This window comes from Lepisosteus platostomus, chromosome 7, assembly GCF_059453375.1.
Source record: "Lepisosteus platostomus isolate fLepPlt1 chromosome 7, fLepPlt1.hap1, whole genome shotgun sequence".
Lineage (NCBI taxonomy): Eukaryota > Metazoa > Chordata > Actinopteri > Semionotiformes > Lepisosteidae > Lepisosteus > Lepisosteus platostomus.
The window spans coordinates 6596579-6617831 of NC_142617.1; the positions used below are offsets into that span (position 1 = coordinate 6596579).

The following is a 21253-nucleotide window of genomic DNA, read 5'->3' on the forward strand; positions in this document are numbered from 1 at the left end:
GTTGTAAAGGTCCACTTTATGGATTAACCCCGCAGTGTTCGTAGTGTAACTTAATCGAGAAGGCGGCGTGAAATTATTTTCTCGGTGAATCTGTTCAGAAAAGATGCCGGCAGAACCATTGCTGCCAACTTTTGTTTTGGGGGGGGGCAGTCGGTTTTTGCCATTAGGTGCTGAGCAATATCAACGGTGTAAAACCAGCTTCGCTTCCATTAAAAAAAAAGAAGAAAATATAGCAGATAGCTATAGACAGCTGCAATTTGTCTTGATGAATTACATCATTGTGTCTTTTTCAGTCTGAGTGAGTTGATGTTTTGTCTTTTCTCGTCTATACGTTGTGCTCATGGTGATTTTAAGGCTGTATTGTTGTTATTCTTGAAGTAATTTACCTAGACTTGAATTTCTTTAATTCGCGTTACTTCTCGTCCTTTCTCTTAGTTTATTCTCTCACTCGCTCACTCGCTCACTTTCTCTCTCTCTCTCTCTCATTCGTCCGCTCACAGTAGTGTTTTGTGTGACTTGCTCCATGTACTCTATGCTAATATAGTAGATGTAGTCTGAGCAGTTGCACTGATCCATAGTTTAAGGAAACAACGAAAGTCATTCAGTCCTTCCAAAAGCTCAGTCCTCAAAGCTAGGTTAAACTTCACGGAAAACAAGTCGGAAGAAGATATTATATATACAGTACGCATCTTTCCCGACTCCTTAAACAAACTGTAAGTAATACCGCTGCTGAGAAGTTTTTTGTACTCTAAAAAAAGTTAGCCCTAGACAGAAACGAGACCGGCGCAGTATTAAAATGGTGCTTGAGTTTATGATGGGATCTGTTTTGACGCGTAGATTAATATGGCACATTTACAAATATTACAGAGCCCAGGGTGTCTGAGATGCTTTTGCAAACCGAACAGGACAGGACAATTGGTCCTTACGAAGTGCACCGGCAGGGCGCTGCGTGTTTGACAGTTGTTGTATCACATTTCTTCTTGCTTGATTATAGGTTTTTATCTTAAAGACTTTTTTCAACTGAGTATTTAAAAAAGAAACATTTCATTAATAGGTTATTGCAAGTTAATAAATATTGCTTTTAACGCAAGATGATCAACAAGGATAAAACATGTGAGATGTGTAGTTTGCAGCTTCCTTCTAATAATGGAATAGGTAGATATGTTAGATATAGATATGTTTGGTCGGGTCCTTTTATTTAGTTTGTGAAATGTTCAGATAAAGACAGTTTGACAGTTTATACTTGCATTATTGTGTAGGAGACCTCTGGCGAAAGAATCGTGGGGTTCAGCTTGATTTAACACAAACTACAACCGTAAATTGTTTCTGATTAAGAATGGTGTATTTGTTGTACCGAGGGATACTGCTTTTATCTTTGAGCGTTTGTGGAGGATGTTGATTTTTTTTTATCCTAATGTAAACAGGGAAAGATGTATGTGTGGGATGAAACGATATGAAAAACGAAAAATATTTCCATATCAAATTGATATAATGAGTTGCTCTGCGCCGAAACCCATTTTATCGTAGACGCTTATGGGTGATAAGAGTATGCTCTGTAATTTTATTTTTATCCCCGGAGAGATTTACTTATGTTACTTCTACGGCCAATCACATTTCGGTTAAATATTTTATGGGACCACAAGACATTGTGAATTTCAGTATTTTACTAGTGTATTTTAAGTAAAGTTTTTATCGAATCCACATTTTCCGAAACTGGAGATGACACCTTTCTAAAATTTAAACACTGACTAGATTAGTCCTGACAGATAGATGAGGGTAGATTTGTAGTCACTGTATCTTGCAAAGGCTGCATAGTGGTGTCAGTGTTGCTGCTTCTCAGCCTTTGGGTCTCTGGGTTGCTTTACAGTATGGAGTACCTTCTGTGTGGAGTTTGCATGGTTGCTAGTGGCCTAGTGATTTTTCATCAGGTACTCTGGTTTCTTCCCACAATTTAAAGGCATTCCATCCAGGTTAATCTATGTCTTAATCTAACTTGTCCCCTGTGTGTCTGTTTGTGCCCTGTGATAGGGCTCCCTGTGTCTCTGTCCTGTGTTAAGAGAACACTGAAAATTGGATGTGTATTTCTGGCTAAGGTACTTACTGTAGGACACGTTAATTTATTGCAGTTAGAAGTCATTATCCAAGCCGCGTCGTGTAGATTTTGTAGTGCTGTCATTTGCAATTGGTTGTACTAAAGTTTTGTGTTTGATGTAGATTACCAGAGTGTTCTGAAAGTGAACAACTTATACTACCTACACTGCATTGCATGTTAATGTTTAATTGTTGCTTGTAATATAATAATAATGAAATGACTTATTTTTTCGTTCATTTTTTTTTCTTTCTCCTCATCTGTTTAGAAATAGCTTGTCTTTGCCCCTTCTCTTGGTAGAACCTTGAAAAAAGCATTAGTCATTAAAATATAAAACAGAAGGCTAAATAAACCATTTAAATGTGACGTAAAAATTGGAAGAGCGACAGCGTCGATTTGGGTGTGATGTGTTTTAACAAGAATCCCTCAGACAATTGAGTTAGATAAACAGTTTAATTCCATCTAGTCTACCGCTGTTCCAATCTGTTGACTATTTAAGAATTCAATTAGGTGGAAAATTCTAAAAAAGAAAACAGTTTCTTTTTTTAGTGATTTATTTTCATCCTACAGTGTATCCTAAAATAATCAGACTTCCTACCACTTCAAACAGACAGGGCCTGTGCTGCTCTTTAAACTGTCACACATGTAAGTTTTAATGGAACCCAGTTCATACATTACAGCCATTAACCTAAAATTTGTGCCGAACAGTTCAACTAGCAAAAGCAGTGTTATCAGAAAATGTTTTTAGACATACATCATGAGGCTAGTTTTTCGGAGATCTGATAAAGACCAAAAGGGAAATGGTAGAGATTAGTGCAAATTTCTTGTTGTATTGTTTTAATCATATTTGTTAACCGAAGGGCTGTACTAAAATGCCATACACTAACTAAAAAACACAAAAACTGAAGCTGAAGCTGAAATCGGCAACTTTTAAAGGCTGACCATCAGCTGGAAGAAATTCACTTCAGCCTCAATATCCGTGAAGCCAGAGTTATCAAAGGTCAAGGGAAGAAGTGAATAATCAGAACTTCTTAATCAATAAAATCTTAGAGGAGCTCCAGATCTAGATGAAGAAATTGCAGTTAGCATTTTGGTCCACTCTCCCATACTGTGAAAAAAGCTTTCTCTGTTTTTCTCCCACGCGATCCATTTTGCCAGACCTCAGCTTTTAAACTTTTGCGGTTTCTTCCAGAAAATGATGAGAAACTGTTGGAAGAGAAGCACTTTGAATATCACCATGATAGTGTACAAAAGAGGGGAGATTGTTATTTTTGTATGAAAGTCCAATCTGGTCTTCATAAGCTAATCAAATAAAGTTATATTCATGAACTATAAACTACTACTGTATATTATCAGGGCAGAAGCCTGACAAATTCTCTGAGCTTATGAACCTCTGAGCATCTCTGAGAACGTTGACCTGTGTGTGTAATGGCTGATATATTAGTACTATTATTTTCCAAAGAGGGTGTTTCTTATGAAAAAAAAAAGATCAATTTGTGATATATGTTCTTTTCCTCTGCCTTATCGAAATGTATTTTCTGTTCCAAAGGCAACACTTAAAGTTTTGTGCCAACATTTTTTTCACATATGTCACATCTTTCCAATTAGATTTTGGCTTTGCCGTTCCTTTTCTGACTCTTGGTTTCCAAAGAAAATTCTTAACAATGCTTTTCATACCATTGTGAAAAATACTGATGGTTTTTGTCTCTCTGTCACCAATCCGTAATTATAGTCACATTATTGTATAGCACCCAGTATGAAAGGGTACATACAGTATGAGGAAACTCACAGAACAACATAATGCTCTTTTAGTCTGATAGAGATGTACAGGGGCTCTCTTAGACATATTGTAGATTGACTATGCAAAGCACACTAGCCTCCATAAGACAACAATCAATCTAATCTAAGGTCTTCTTGCCTGCCTGTTACTGTTTTTCACGTTCGAGATTTCAGCCATATGGTCCTCTTTAATTCGCACTTTGGAACCTAGACTTATTCAAGTGGACTGTTAGTCTTTGCAGAACGTTGGGTCTCTGCGTTGTGGATTCCTTCAGTTTCTCAAGGTGTGCTTTGTGAACCCTTTCAGAATGCTAATTGGAATATTTCTAGCCCGGAGGCCATTGTGGAATCGCATGGTAGCCATATTATGGCTGATTTCTCATGTGACTAAAGAGATGTATGGTTTACTAGTAGCCAAAACAGCTTTGGCTCTTAATATAGTATACTACATCTTACTGTTGAATAATGCACGTCTGTCATTTATTCTGCAGAAATGCTTACCCATGGATTTTCTTTTCTGCTTTCTAAACTGGTTCTGATTTTTAATGGACAAGGTGCATTGACAACTAAATCAATGAGTCCAGATCAACCTAAAGACTGATTCTCAGCAGGCAGCTCTCCTGCAGTGTGCAGCTGAAGTGTACGGAAAGACAAGGAGGTCTATGAAAGAGTGTCCCAAAGAATGGTGTAACAGAATGCAGTGCTCTTTGTTTCATGCATAGGTCAGTGTGCTTGTGAGAGCAGTTTCTAGGCAGTGGCAGTAGTGCATTTCTCTACACCTCTACAAAAATCTTTACCGTGTTTTTAGTTCTTTATGGATTTTGTGACAGCATATTTTTTATGGTCTTGAGACGTTTATCGCTAACATCTGTCTGTTTACATATTAATATCGTCACAAGGCTTGAGGTTTGTGGAGCTGAGCTGTCTGTTTGTTGTGATATCAGTTTAACTTGAGTAGGCTGGGATCACTCCTGTTGCACTTTCACAGCGAGCGACTATCAACAAGGCTGGTGTTGAAAGGCACGAGATGGTAGGATAGAGGAGTTCAAGTGGAATATTTGCCGTTTTTGCTCTCTGGCTGTCCCAAAGTGCACTGTCATGAAATTCTGCAAATTATCCTGTTCTGTCAAGGGTTCACATGATACTGCAAGGAATGATTCATGCACCACTCGAAAGGAGAATGTACTTGTAGTATGTACGATTACCAAACCCTTGATCACAAAATATTTAGAAATCAGACAGATTAGAAGAACGGAACTTTAATGTCCCTTTAGTGGACCAGCAAACTACAAAATGATCCTTTATAATTATCAGGGATTATGGTATTTCCAGACTGCACTATGTACAGCAGTACCTCCCACCACTGTTGTAAAATTAAAGCAGCTCCAGACAAACATATAGATTTATCTTTTCAATTTCCTGTCTCGTATGCATCAGGGTTAGATTTAGAAAATTATAGCAAGCTAAATATGTTTGGGATCCCAGAACATCTACGCTCTGTTAATAATTCCTGTGAAGTGTGAAATGTCACAGCAGTCACGACTGGCCCATTCTGGCACGATGTCCTGACCATGAGATGGCTGTGCTGACTGGTATGAATGGCCGGGGAGGAATGAAGTGGTAAACCCCACGGTTGGCCGGTCAGAAACGGAGGCCCGGCTGTCTAATTCAAACCGGCTGTGCGCCGGGAGGCGACTCTGCTGTCCGCCTGCTCGGGCGCAGGCCTGGATTAGCCAGAGAGACTTGTTTTTGTTCTCCGGGCTGCTGCAGTTTCTTAGCCCCAAGACTGCAAATTAAACCATCCCATAAATCTTCCATTATAGGTAGTAAAAACTAATTTTAGATTTCCTGCTCACGGCAGCATCTCCGCTGATTGCTACCACACTTTCAAAAGGGGCCTGGGCTGAGCTGCTCGGAGGGCAGGGGCTGTTTTACTGCAGCCGTGCCGTGTGAAGAGCTGTAGTGAAGACCTTCATTTACGGGCCACACCTTGCCTGTTAAAGGGCTTTTATCGTGTGTAAAGGTTAGCCCTGATGGACCGATTGACAGCTCGCCAGTGGCCACGCTGCCTGTTCGGCGATTTCTGTCCTGCCACTGTCCGTGTGTCATCGTCTGGTCACTGGCTCGGCGATGGCCGCTGTCCCCTCCAGCAGACGCGCAGCAGTGGTGATACAGCGTGACCCGCGGTGTTACTTATTTGTGCTTCATGTGCTCATACGGCAAAACAAATTTACTGCCACACCCCCGCCCCCGACCTGCGTCGTCTTCTGAGCGATGTGGTCAGAAGCTGCCAACATTTAACCGGAATTGTAATACATTTGGCATTTCCTTGCTTGGGCATTCATGCAAGTCCAACACCTTGGTTTCATTTTGCAGCTTTAGGCAAGGAGAGCTTGTAGACATGTATTCCATTATAGGAATTATAAAAATGTGTATAAGTAATGCTCAATTAATTACTTTTTTCACAATTTAAATGCTAACCTCACTTTATCATTTTCTTGTTTTTTTTTCATTGTATTCTTCCAAATTAGATACGTATTGAAAAACACTTTTTTTAAGGGAAGATGCGTCACACTGCACATATGATACATGTATATTATGCAGGATGTTCTCCAAAAGGGAATAGAGAAAACTGCCATTTACTGTACTTCTCCTGCTTAAAGAATTTTAAAATTCATTACATACTGTATGTATGATACAGGAAGCAATTTGCCTAACCACATAGGCTAAAGTGCATAGCTTTACTATGGTAAAGATAGTGGAAGAAGCTCGGTTCATTTTAGGTAAAACCTCGAGGCTGCTACAGTGTCTATCCCGTTTTGATTAATGGCTGCATATCTGTGATATTATACATTTGTTTCATTTCACAATCACCCTCTACAGAATGGCCTTTTCAGACAAGATTTTGTTCCCTGCCTCATCAAGCATGAGTTATGTTTTGTTTTTGTATGGAATTTTTATATGAATGCTTGACAGTACAAACTGCAGTATTTTAGTTTAGGGTTCATAAAATATGTTATAAAGAAAGGTGCCAGTCTGGAACTACAGTATGTCATAAAGAAAGCAGATTTACTGGCTTGAATTTGGAATGGCTGAATCGTCTCCTTTGGAACAGCTTCTTGGCTGCCAGCTAAAAAATATTTTCTGCAGGTACAAATACGTTTAGAAATGATATCAAATGGATATTCACATTTTTAAGGCTGAACAGTTCTCTACAGATTCTCTACACAAAAAAGTCATCATGTTGTACTGATATAATCAGCGTATTTTTATAATGTTAGTATTTTATTTAAGATGATTAAACTGTCACTACAAAACCATACCCTTTATATTATTATTATTAATAATTATAAAGATACACTTCCTGAAGATAGACTAGTACAGGCCTCAAGCTTTAACAGTGCTGTAGATCTTAGTGTATTTTAAATTCTGTGGTAGCCCTGCAGTTCATCTGAATGCATACCAGAAGGCCCAACTCCGTCCTTCGGATGAGACGTAAAACCGAGGTCCTGACTCTCTGTGGTCATTAAAAATCCCAGGGCGCTTCTCGAAAAGAGTAGGGGTGTAACCCCGGTGTCCTGGCCAAATTTCCAATTGGCCCTTACCAATCATGGCCTCCTAATAATCCCCTTCTATGAATTGGCTACATTACTCTGCTCTCCTCCCCACTGATAGCTGATGTGTGGTGAGCGTTCTGGCGCACTATGGCTGCTGTCGCATCATCCAGGTGGGGCTGCACATTGGTGGTGGTGGAGGGGATCCCCATTACCTGTAAAGTGCTTTGAGTGGAGTGTCCAGAAAAGCGCTATATAAGTGTAAGCAATTATTATTATTATTATTATTATTCTCCCTGGCTTTGTGTCATACAAGCTTATATGGACTAAACAGCAGGATGAGTCAAACGAGGGTATAGGGATAAAGTGCTGCTGAAGGCGAAAACGGTCATTAAAAAATAATTTGTTCAGGTCAGGTACGCCCCATCATGTCAGGTACAATAGCAATGTGATAGAGCACCTGCCATAATCCCCATGATCAGATCAGATTTGCCCATACATCTCTCTGTAGGTCCTAGTGCCCAACTGCATCTTATAGTTTGTAATGAAGTAAAACACAATTCTGAATTTGTTAGCCCCTCTTTCAACAGGCTTTAATACTGTTTGGGGAAAGAGTATGCAGATATATGCTGCATTTCCTATAATGGGTTTTGAGTTGTACCATTAAATACATCAAATGATATGGTAGCTCCACGGAGAGAACCTGCAGGAGACTCAAAGTCCACATGTACAGGGGCTTCAGTGTAAATTACCTGGGTTAAACTTGGATACTGAGATGGGAAACCAGTACTGTTTTATAAATTATAAAAGTGGAAAAGCATTGTGATTACAATGGTATTTCAATTCTCCAGAGAGTGTTGTTTTTTTTTATTATTTTTAAATGAGACTCGTAATTAATTTTGAAAGTATGGAAAGTCAGTTTTAACGAGTGGGAAGTACTGAAAGCCCAGCAAGTGTTGCATAAATACGCAGAGTAAAACTGACGGCGATGACATTTAAAAACAAAATACACAGAGTATAAGCACACCACATTCTAGCTTGAGATGAGTCATGGATTTTGCTCAAGTTGAGCAGGTCTGGAGAAGTGCACTGATACCACCTGAAAGCAATGTCTTATCCACTGTACTGGGGCCCACACATATGGAATCATTTTATAAGCCCTCTTCAGTTTCCAATATACTGTAAATGCCGAGACTTTGGGCTTCACTGAGAAGAGATGTTGAAAGCTGAAGGTGTTCACACAAGCTTACCGTTCAATTACATTTCTATTACAGTGGGTAGATGCTGTCAAAGCCTACCTGTCTGCTCACTAAACTGAACTGGACTGCATATCTGAGGTAGGTTATGTACAGTAAGCAGTTATGTTTTGGAGAGCAATAAAGAAAAGTAGACCTACTGTATGAGAACACTTTATTGTCATAAATACTAGTACAGTAATTTTATTTTCTAGCTATCTGATAGCAGACTACCGGTTTCAGGTACTACACTCAGTCATTGAGTGTTAACACATGATTGAGAAGTGGCTCATTGATAGTCTCTTGCTCTTGATAAGAAGCAGGGCCTACTTAATACTGGACTTTGAGTTGTCTATAGTGGAATATTCCATGGTCATTTAAAGGGAACATGCCAGATTTTTGTTTCATCATCCACTAGAATTCATTTTCCAGTTGTCGATGCTTTGCAGCTTCATTATTTCAGCTATAAATAATAAGGACTTTAAATCATTACAATACAAGAACAATACCATTACAATTCAGTCCCAAAAAGGTATGTAACAATATGACCTCCTTATAAAAGAGACCTTCTTGTCAGACACCTGCCACTAAAAAGGAAGGATATTATTTAGATATTTTACTTCATTCTATTTTGGCTTACTGTGCCTAATTGTTGTAAATTAAGATGATATGCAGAAAATAAGCAAGAAAAGATGTATAAATAAACAGCATAATGTGAACAAATAGTACTGTGCAGATTTAAAGTTGTATTTAAATGAATTCGTCTTTTTCATTTTCTAAAAATAGGTAGGGAAGTGTTGGGCATGGCTCTTAAGAACTTAATTCCAGTAAAGACCATTTGGAGGTTGTTGCTTAAGGAAATACTGTATGATAAATTCCTAATACTCAGGAAACTGTCTTTATTTTATGTATGCAGTATAGGTTTCCAGTTACAATTGTTTATTATTTTTATGAGACCTATGTCAGATAACAAATGCAAGAGATTCCTAGTTAAATTTAATCTTTTTAAAAAGGTATATAATTTGTCACTTGGCTGAGCTCAAAATATCCACAGGTTCTGTAGGTGGAGTCTGTCTCTGTGCAAGAAGTATAATTTTTCTCTTGGTTTATATATTCTGTTGCAGGTTTAAATATCTTTAAAGCCCCAACTTTAATCTACAGTAGATAGCATATGCATTCTGAATCAAAGCCTCCTTTTCACTCATGATCCTTATTTGTCATGATCATTCCAGGACAACAGTATGGTGGAGTAATATTTGACTATACTGGAAATGTATTGTGGAAAAGTATCAGCATGATATTAAACATGTTCAAGGTTTCATGGATTGCTTTACTCCAAGCAGTTGTGTTTATTACTTTTTATTTGTTGTTTTAAGACACTCTGATACTAAGTTATTATCCAAAGAGCTGTTTCCACAGACACACATTTTCCATTAATTTCCTCTTAGACACTTTTCTGAACATTATGCAGATGTAGAAAACTCATGTTCAAGTCAATGTCCGTGTGTACTAGGGTAGATGAAGATGTACGCCCTTTTTCCAGAGTGGATCTTGTTGAGTCACTTGCAAAAAGTGGTGCAGTTTATATACATAATTAAATGAAAGACTGTTTTGTGGTTCTAAATGTTGAACCCAAACGGCCTGCTATTTTTTTTAATTCTTGTGAGCCACACAAAACCATCATTGTTAATGCTGCTTTTTAGACTTTGGAGGGTAGGGGGTAGGTGTACGTTTTGACCCAGGGTTTTGCATTGCATGATGGCTCTCTGGCGGCTGCTAGTAATGTCTTTCCACATGTGTGACTTCTTGCCAATTTTATTTACTTAAAAAATCTGTAAGAGAGGCCTGGGAAGGGGGTGCCATGACTTTCTTAAGGTTGAAAAAAATAAAAACAGATTACACCAAACTGCTCATAAGCAGTAACACAAGTGGATACCCGATGGTTTTTTAGCCTATATGTGGAATAGGCCACAGACCCCAAAAATGCCACAAGCATGCACTGGTTTTGAATGTTATGCATTATAACTTGGATTCGCTCTTGATATTCTGCCACTTGATATTCTGAGTCTGTACATGAGAACGGGAATAACTGCATTTCTTTATTTTGACTTCCCTTTTCATATGTTGTTGCTGGTGTAACAGTGTCTTCAATGGTTAAACAATCAGAGAGCAGACACAAATCTTCCAGTCCTTTTACAGGCGAGTGAGTGTGGTTGAATGTGGCCTTTTAAAAGCCAGGAGTTCAGAGACCTCTATTCCTGCAGGGGTTTGAGGGCTGTGAACGGGATGGAAATGAACAGAGACAAGGGTTCCAGCAATGTGTAAAAATACTGGGATATTCTCATTAATACTTATCCATTTTCTTAATTGGAATTGGAGCTTTGCTAATTGAGCAGAATCTTCACAATCCACCCTTCCATATTTAATAGATCTTGGCAGCCATATCACCCTGCAACTCACAACTGGCAACCCACTGAAGCTCAGCAGGTGTGAGCCTGCTCAGTACCTGGATGGAAGACCTCCTGGTTAAAACTAAGGTTGCTGCTGGAAGAGGTGTTAGTGGGGCCAGCAGGGGGCGCTCACCCTGCGGTCCATGTGGGTCCTAATGCCCCAGTATAGTGATGGGGACACTATACTGTAAACAGGTGCCGTCCTTCAGATGAGACGTAAAACCGAGGTCCTGACTCTCTGTGGTCATTAAAAATCCCAGTGCATTTCTTGAAAAGAGTAGAGGTGTAACCTCGGTGTCCTGGCCAAATTTCCCATTGGCCCTTACCAATCACGGCCTCATTATAATTCCCCTCTATGAATTGGCTTCATTACTCTGCTCTCCTCCCTGATAGCTGATGTGTGGTGAGCGTTCTGGTGCACTATGGCTGCCGTCGCATCATCCAGGTGGGGCTGCACATTGGTGGTGGTGGAGGGGAGTCCCCATTACCTGTAAAGCGCTTTGAGTGGAGTGTCCAGAAAAGCGCTATATAAGTGTAAGCAATTATTAATTATTATTATTATTAATTAAGTGATTTCATTGATTGGCATTGATGACTTTACATCACGATTTCATACACAGAAAATCTCTTTTTGAAAACATCATTTGTTCGTGTTGAGCTTAGCCTGTTCTGCACCATCTCCGTTGAGCTATGGGACAAAAACATTTTGGAGATCACCCGTTTCCCCTGTGCCGTTTGTGCTAAGGAGATCGACAACTTTCATTTTAGTTCAGGACAAACTACAGAAATTTGTACTTTTTGTTAAAATGCCTTTTTTTAAAAAAAACAACAGGAAATATGATTATTGCCTCCCAGAATGTTGAAAAAAAAATCTACAGTTGAGGTTTATCTCGGAAATCAATCAGATTGAGTTGAGTGTTTAGCCTGTTTCGGTCTTGCAGACTAAATGCTTGGGGAACAGGGAATTAAACATTAACATTTTTGATAACAGTATGAAGAGTGTGTGTAAGCCAGCATTTTCAGTAACAGATGTACCTAATTTGCTCAAAATATGCTAAGTAGGGTAATTCTTTAAGGAGTATTAAACAGCCTGATAAGACCACCCAGTGCAGGATTCATGAAAGTCTTTTTTATCAACCTGGTAGATAATGAGAACCAGGGTACAGTAGATGCTCACAGTTTTCACCTTTATTGTGTCAAACGGATTGTGTGAAAGCAATTCAGATCGTGCTTCCTCTCCCCCTGCCCAGTTCATTTAAATGTCAGTTCTTGGATGTTTTCTTCAGAGAAGCATCGCGAATGAAATGATCCCGGCACACGTCATTTCATTTTGAAGAGCAGCTTTTCTTTTCACCAGTGTGCCTTCAGTTGCTGTAGCACGTGGTGGGAAACTAATCAGGTACAGATGGACCTTCCTGAGATCAATCCTGTATGAAGCTCAGTCGATTCCCTTCCACATTTTAAACAAATGAAGCGAAAAAGAAATCAAATGAATTTTTGTTCCTATATAGATAGACTAATGCTTAGCATTTTTTTTAACATTGTACTTCATTAGAAGAGTTCATTGAGTGTGCCTAATGGTGAGAGTCCATGTTTTCCCATAAACCTTTTCATGTTTCCTGTTCATTCCACAATAATCTGAAAAACGCTGAAAGCAGTGATTCCTGTTTCCTGAATATGGCATAATGTGAATAATATATATTTAATATGAACTGCATAAGAGTTTAATAACAAAGCAGCTAGTCTTTAATGTAATGGATTGGTAATTACCTATTCAGTCATTAAGGGAAGACATTGTGAAGCAGAAGGATATGAAAGAAACTGACAGATTGCTGCTCCAGGCCCTGTTGGGGGACCAGTTGGTGATGATATTCGACCTCTGCCAGAGTTTCCAAACTAGTGCTGGACAGAGGGCACTGCGGAATCGAAGGTGCCGTCCTGTAAATTAAAGACATTAAACCTAGGTCCTCACTACTTGGCCTTTAAAAATCCCATAAATGTAAAATTAAAACTAAACGCCACTCGAGGCTGGTACAATCTGGCCTCCTTAACATTCTCCCCTTGATTCGGTTGCTGATACAGTCTCTTACCTCTCTGCCTGATCAGCTGTGTAGTGGGGATTCTGCGACTTCAGTGGTGGATGAAGTTATTGGGCTCCTTCCATATTTAAAATGCTTTGGGATGAAAAGCACTGTATAAATGCAACTAATTAGAACTGATTGGTGCTTAGTCTATTGCTATTTTGTTTGCCATTTGGCCTTTTCACTGTGTTGCCTTTCTCCCAAAACAACAAGGGTTATTTTTTTTGCACAATCCCCGTTGTTCCAGGGTGTTGCCCTTTAGAGAGAGACCTGATCACAGAGCTTTTTTTAAAACCATCATTCCTCCTCTACAATATTCTCCTGTGATGTCACCCTACTACTTTTCAGTCGGGGCATGTTTTTCTTTGGAAAGTTTTATTTCGGTAAAGAAAACAAGGGATAATTATAACCCCTTGACTGAAATTACATGCCACTTCTCTGCAGAGCTCCACGTATGGTCCTCACGGAGCCTGTCAATCACTCCACACCTTCTCCACCGCGGCACAGAAAGACTGTGTGAAAAGCTAGGCTGGTTCAGGAATGCCTGGGGGTGGGGTGGGGATGGGGGCACAGTCAAGGGCTGGGCTGTGCTGTTGCTGCCTTGAACGTAGGACGTCGTAGTGAGAACCAGACCGTATGGAACCCCAACTATCCCCACATCCATTCCCTAACTGTCACGGATGTTGGAAGGGCACGCCGTGGAATGGCCAGGAGCGCAATAAAGACCCTATGCGTAGCGGTAAAAGGGGGCAACATGGGGGTTGGCCCAGGCTCAGGGGGTCATATGACGTCGGTATAGAAACCTATGCCCTCAGGCAGCGGATGTGGGGCGACCTGGTACTAGGCGGGTCTCACGACATTCGTACCCTCACTGCTGAGCCAGGAGCAGAGCAGACACAGGAAGTTAATAGGCTACACAACAAGACACACCGGAAAGACATGAATTGCACCGCCATGCACTGAGCACCACACCGCCATGCTGCCTCGGAGCCCCAGATATCTGCACTTGAGTTCTGAAAGAAGTGAGGACAATATGAAGACACGAACACTGCTAATGCCGGGAAGCCAATTCCATTAGTGGACTTGAACAGTGTTGTGGATTGGGGCATGTGATACTGTATGATCTTCCTTAATGCCAAGTTTCATCCATGCTTCCCTTGACGCTTTCATTAAATCTTAGGATTAGCACTTTTGCGCTTGACATTCTTATATTATCTGTCCAGCAAATCCTTAACTACAAATGTTCTTTTTCCACGTCCTTGGAATGTTATTTCTTGGTTTGAGGCCACTCTTATGTTAACCTTATTATGGTGTTGATAGCTTTTGGTCGCCAATCGCATATTTTGCAAAATGGATTTTCCCTAATATACCGCTGTGCTACTCCTGTGCAGTTTGATCAATTTTTCCCTTGGCCGCTCCTTACTTGCATGCTGGTAGCGAGAATGATTGCTTGCAACAGGAACTATAGTGCTGTTGAATTTCTGGGAGAAATGCAATGGAAAGCTTTCTCATCTCTTAAAGGAATTGTTACAGTTTCTTGTAATTCAAGTTATGTGATTGTCTGGTTTAGAACTCTGCTCCATGCTATGGCAAATCAGCAATGTGCACACTGTTTTCTTATCATTTAACAGTGTTTCTGCTTATGGGCAGCTGCGGTGTGTTGCACATAATTCATTTGCATTAAATGAATACAGTACAGTTCTGTGATGTCAACCAGTGGCAGTGGGCAGTCTGCTGTGCTCCCTAGGTGAGTATTGAGTCTTTCTGAGCTGCAGTGAGCAGGAGAGCTGCTGTGTGTGGGAGACTGGTCTGGCTAACAGGGTGTTGATGACATCAGCAAATGACATAACCAAGCCCTTTCTTTAGAAACGCCTACCATTTCTATTAGTGTGCTGGGTTTCCACTAAAAAAAGTGTCCCATGAAACATCAATTCTTGGGAATTTTCCACTGTTTGCTAAAGCAGTAATACCGTGTTTGGATGTAGGTTTTTAAAGGGAGGCAGTTTCACATTGAGCATCTGCATTTAGCGTCACCTTTTCTTTTGTTCCTACTTTACACCTAGAGTGTATGTGCATGTGCACTCATTTTTTTCTCTTTATTTAACACGTTACTGTACTGGTCGTTTTACACCCACTACATTTGTTGCTCTGTGTAACTGTAACGAACAGTTCTTTCCGGACCCTATGCGGACGACACAGTCCAACGGAGTGGGGAAACACTGGGGAAAAGTCATGCAGGAAAACGGGGCAGAAGACAGGGGGGCGTGTCCAAGGTGCGCTGGTGCACGGGGGAGGCGTGGCCGAGGCGAACAATCCCAGAGAGTAATCCTTAGAGTATCCAAAACACACGAGTAAGTCCAAAACCAGGAGATCCATCAGAAGAAGGATTAAAAACCACGAAGGCCGGGTCGGAACCGGCGGACGGGGAACAGGAACGGGAACGGGAACGGGAACAGAGGATAAAACCTTAACGGGACCAGGCGCTTCCAGGTCCCGGACTCGCACGATATGGAAATCAGATGCAGAGCCCGGATGAGCGTCAGCGCCTGGCTTTTAAGGTGGGCTGGGAATAGGACACAGGTGCACAGGATAAAGTCTCACGTGAAAGGGCTGGAGCACCCTTAAGGAGGGGGAACTATAATCGTGACAGTAACGCCCACTCCTGGGATGTGTATGGTTTCTGGACACTCCACTCAAAGTACTTTACAGGTAATGGGGACTCCCCTCCACCACCAGTGAGTAGCCCCCACCTGGATGATGTGTTGGCAGCCAAAGTGTGCCAGAGAGCTCACCACACATAAGCTACCAGTGGGGAGGAGAACAGAGAAAGATTGATAGATTATTAAGAGGCTATGATTGGTAAAGGCCAGGGGGAAATTTGACCAGGGAGCTGGGGTAACACCCCTACACTTTTTGAGAAATGACCTGTGATTTTTAATGACCACAGAGAGTCAGGATCTCGATTTCACTCTTCATCCTAAAGACAGAACCTTTTTTTAAATAAACTGTCCCTATGACTGGGGCATTAGGACACACACACAAACCACAGGGTGAGCACCCCCTACTGGTCCCACTAACACCTCTTCCAGCACCAACCTTCGCTTTCACAATAGGTCTCCCACCCCAGCACTGGCCAGGCTCACACCTGCTGAGATTCAGTGGCATGCCAATTGTGAGTTACAGGGTGATATAGCTGCTCATCATATCATTCAGTTCAATTACTCATGGATTCATGTTTTGACACACTGCAAGGCTCACAGTACCTGACAGGAGAGTTTGCATGGATTGGAGGAGCTGAATTTCCCTCTGATGTAATTGCAAGCCTGTAGGCATCCAGGATGTCATAGGAGTCACTTGTTTCAGGATTCTGGGGATCCCTATCCCACCATTTCTAACTCTGTTCCCAGTGGCAGTCTTCCACCAGGGAAATCCAAATGACAATCAACTTGAGAGAACTTTCTTTTTGATAGTACAGTTCTTTTTCGACTGGACCACCTAACCGTACCACTTTAAAATAATGGAAAAAAAAACAAAATGAAAAAATGAAAGGAATTCTGACTGAATAGGATGAGAATAACACAAATATTTCAGGCACTTCCTCAGGTTTCTGGAGATATCCTAGTATACAGATGCCAGTAATGAACAGAACCAAATTCATAATGAATACACAATGAATGGTGGTACTTTTTTACTTGAAGTTATTTTGCATCTTTGCATAAGACGTAAAAAGACAGATGGTCACCATGTTTGGAGTTCTCAACCTAGGAAACAGAATATCAGGCCTTAATAATAAAAGCCTGTCATTGATTGTTAATAAAAATGGCCTTATATAATAAGTTTATAGCACATATCACTAGCACATCTATCGTGTCCTTGTGTAAGCCGTGGGTCGCATGCTTTTGCAAGGAACTGATTCTAAATACTCTACGTTCTGAGCACCACAACGATAGTCTGTGCTGTGATGGTTCCCAGATGTGGAATCTGGGACGCTGAGAATTGGAAACGTGCTTATCTCAGGTTGACTGGTTAACCCCAATAGTTAAATATTATTAAGTTAAATATACAGGCTTGCATTCATGGTAATAATCGGGTGTGATTATCCCAGGCATGTCATTAGAAAAAAAAAGTTAAAAAGTCCCATACTGTCACACAGTTTCCAAATGTAAATGGCACTTGCACAGTAAAGTAATTGCGACAGTGCGCTGGCGACGAACCTCTCTCTCGTTAGAGCTCCCCGTTACCCTCTTGAGCGCTACAGCCTTTTACCTTGGACAGCACAAGCCTTCTAAGCTCAGGAAATATTGACCTTCGTTATGAAAGCAGCAGGCATATAACGCCGAAAGTGAGAAAGTTTCACACCAAAACATTTGAGAAATCAGATAGCAAAGTAGAACGGGGGACGGTAATATTTCTCACTATGCGCTGCACATTCTGTGGTATGCTGTTCGTGCCACCGGTATTTCCCTTTAACAAAATCTGGGAAATTAGGACCGTTTCATTACTTGGATCGGAATGGCTGCAGAAAGCGATCCAGGTGAAGGGTGACCCTATTGTAGTTTTCAATAAAGAGGTACGGTGGGGGGGGGGGGATAATCGACACTCGACACAAGTCTCCAAAGTAATGAATCTTTATTACTTTTTCTAATAAAAAAATCATTTTAAATTCTCTAGTTTTTATTAAACTTCTTTAATAAACTTTTAAACAGTTGCAGGGTTGCTATTTCTCTTCCATAATGGCAAAACAAGGAAAAAACAAAAATATAGCCCTATTTAAAAAAAAAGTTGTTTTTTTCATTTTAGAAGACCAAAAGTCTTGACATGAGGAAAAAATGAAGACATTATAACTTAGGAGAATTCCTCATTGGTTGCGTTGCAAAAATGATCAATTTTAACGAAACATTTTGAAATATATTGAAACAGGACATTGTTATTTCTCATGGCCATAAAAAACAGCACCACACACACAAAAACCCTTTTCAAGCTACGCTGCGTGCAAGTTCAAACCATCTACCGGTAACGCATGTAGAACGAGAAATATGTAGGCTGTTTGTTTACACCGTCTGAGTAACGAGCAAAACAAAATCCCGGACAACTTTTGGAAATGTATAAATCCCGGTTGGACCGATATTTTAGGTCTCAAAAAGAGGACATGTCCGGGAAAAAGAGTACGTCTGGTCACCCTAATACAGTATAATGGTGTAGATGAACAGAGATTCGGATGGAGGTGAGACTCTCACGCATGAAAGCTCAGTGGCTGAGCGCCGCACTGCCGGGCGTCCTCTCGAGTTCCGCTTGCTCCACAGACGGCACAGACGATGAAACCCACCTCATTCGTTAGTGCTGCGTTTGTGCTGTTGAAAGTAGCGTTTGTGCTGCTTTCGTTCCCGAGATATAGCGCCTCCAGTGACCCCTTCTGTCGAGTTCAAGCGCTCTTTTATAGTTTAGCTCGTACCCTTAACATTTTAAAGACAATCAATATCCATAAACATATGAGCCTCCTTAGATGTGAATAATACTAAGACATAACGCATTAACCATCTATGACATACTGTAAACCTGTGGTTGTAATGTATGTAAAATCACCGTGATTGTAAGATCTGTGGTTTTAATTTTCTTAGGTACGTTTTCCTTTTCTTTCCTTACCGTGACACGCTGTTACCAAACGTGTAACTCTGCGATACCATCGCGACAAGACCTCCGCAGCATGTCATTATAGGGACCCCATGTATAAGGCGTGTATATCGCGGCAGTGTATATCACGACTGGCGCCTTGCCTCCATGCCATCCTGGCACCGCTGTCGCAACAAAGGTCTCATATCAGGACATGATATACCCAGATAGGACGTGTCGCAATATATGGACTTTATGTCGCGACATGGGGTCAGCATATCCTGTCAGGGTATGTCCTATCGCAACATATGGACTCCATGTCGCGACATGGGGGCGGGGGCATTTTGTAGGGGTATGTCATATCGTGATATACGGGCTTCATGTCGCGACATGGGCGGGGCAGTTTTTCCATATCGCGATATAGAGCCTTTCATGTCGCGACAGGGGCGGGCCAGTTTTTGTCATATCGCGATATACGGACTTCATGTCGCGACATGGGAGGGGCAGTTTTGTCATATCGCGATATAGAGCCTTTCATGTCGCGACATGGGGCGGAGCAATTTTTTTCCGGGTTATGTCATATCGCGATATGCGGGCTCCATGTCGGGACATGGGGGCGGGGGCGTTTTGTCGGGGTATGTCATATCGCGATATATGTCGCGAGAGTGGCGCAACAACAGCGATGTGATCGTGATGCGCGCACTCCTATCGTGACATGCTATCGGAGTCGTGAACGCGCTGTGGATGCCATGACATTCTTTGTCTGCTATTCAGTTTTGACCTCAGTGCGGCTCCTCTTAGATTGATCAGTAATTGAAAAACCAATTGATGTGTTACTGTATATCCAGCGTGCTCATACAGCACACATGGTTATCCGGGGCTACAGTATTTGGACCAGGAAGAACATCCATCACCTGTGTATCTACATGTTCTCAGAACTTCCGCTGTGGCGCTTGACCCAATCAGAGTGTCGAGTCTCACTCTTCACCCAATCGCGGCCCGAGTTGCTCGGGGGGTTTAGCCAATCACGGGTCTGAGAGCTGTTCAAGCCGGCAGCGCCAGGTGGATCGGCTTGGTTACTGTCAATGAGAAGCTGTTTTGAAAATGTTTTACTTATTTGCAAAATAACTACATCGGCTTGTTTTTTTTAACGTCTTTATTAATTCACAATGTCCCGTACTCTTTGAAATAAATACATTTTTTATTTGCTATATAACTGTCTCCGCTGCTTTCTGTAATGAATACATGGTATTTTAACTATTTTAATCGTATATTTAAGGTAGGGGAAACACCTTCTGCTTTGTACTTCAAAAATAAATAGAAATGTAAAGTCTATGATCAGTATATTATTATGCCCATGCTTTCAATTTTGTTTTTTATTGTTAAATTATACAGATCTTGAAACTTATACCAAAAAATGTGAATATGGGCTCTCGTGTTGTACCGGCGGTAATTTGGAAACTGGCGTCTGTTCACCAATGTAAGGAGTACACAAGCAATACATTTTCAAGAATATGGTTAAAAATGAAAATAAAACATCTAGCCCAATGAACTTAAATAGTAACTCCTCCCTAAATATAAGACTGTTTATTCGTGTAAAGGCTGCATAGCCTGGGGTCAAGTGATCAAAAGATCACAACTGAAAGATCTGGTGGTCGTGACTTTGCCGTTTTGTACGTCACAGAGTTCACAAAGAAGGTGCTATATTGAAATGGCACAAACCGACACAAACATAGCACTAACGAATGAGGTGGGTTACAGTTTGTGCTGTCTTTAGAGAGGAGGGGGGCGGGCAACTTCACGGAGCTTAGCAAGCATCCTCCCTGGCTCACACCTCCAAAAATGGGAAGGGGGGATGTGATGGCGCTGATCTTTGCCCACTGCAGTCGTGTCCTCAGCCCGGCCAAGTTAAAGGCAAAGTTGCCAAGCACGGTATCTCTTTATTCCTCAACTCGTTTAGCCATTACGAGAATTTGACCGCACAACTGTTTTTGCCAAAAATGCCGGACTGAGAAAAAGTTAAGTGTTATACTTGTTTATGAGCTACGGATAGTTACAGTACACTGCTTGTGAAATAACATTATGTTGTAGCGCCCTCATCAGGCGGTGATGGGATAGATTTGAACCTGTTTGGGATTGTGGGGATATTAACTCCTGGGATTTTGGGGGAAGGAGAGGGGTTTATGTACATGTTGTGCGTGTCTGACTAGTCCATGTTTCCCGATCCTGTTTTGTGATCTCGGATTCCCACCCTGAGCTCTCTAGCCTGTATTAGGCAGTACCTTGCGCCTTCAGTAGCGGTTGCAGTGGTTTTATTTTTGATGGTTGTTGAGAGCAGTTCTTTCAAGGTTTTATGTTTTTGTGATCAATCAAAGAGCGTTTCTGGTACTACTGTTTTGCGTGATTGTTGCAACGTTACAATATTAAGTATTCAGGGCTCTCCTGTATTTCAAGG

General features: G+C 41.1%; 1 protein-coding gene across 4 annotated transcripts in view; it reads left to right on the forward strand.

The window, feature by feature from the left end:
• The first annotated feature begins 543 nt into the window (after positions 1 to 543).
• Positions 544 to 21253, forward strand: part of erg (ETS transcription factor ERG) — a 63934-nt gene continuing 43224 nt past the window's right edge. Inside the window, exon 1 of one of the 4 annotated variants that reach the window (XM_088638907.1) lies at positions 544 to 713. The gene's annotated coding sequence lies outside the window, so the exon portion shown is untranslated. The remainder of the gene's footprint in view (positions 714 to 21253) is intronic. The other 3 variants (XM_088638909.1, XM_088638902.1, XM_088638904.1) reach the window with 3 other exon arrangements.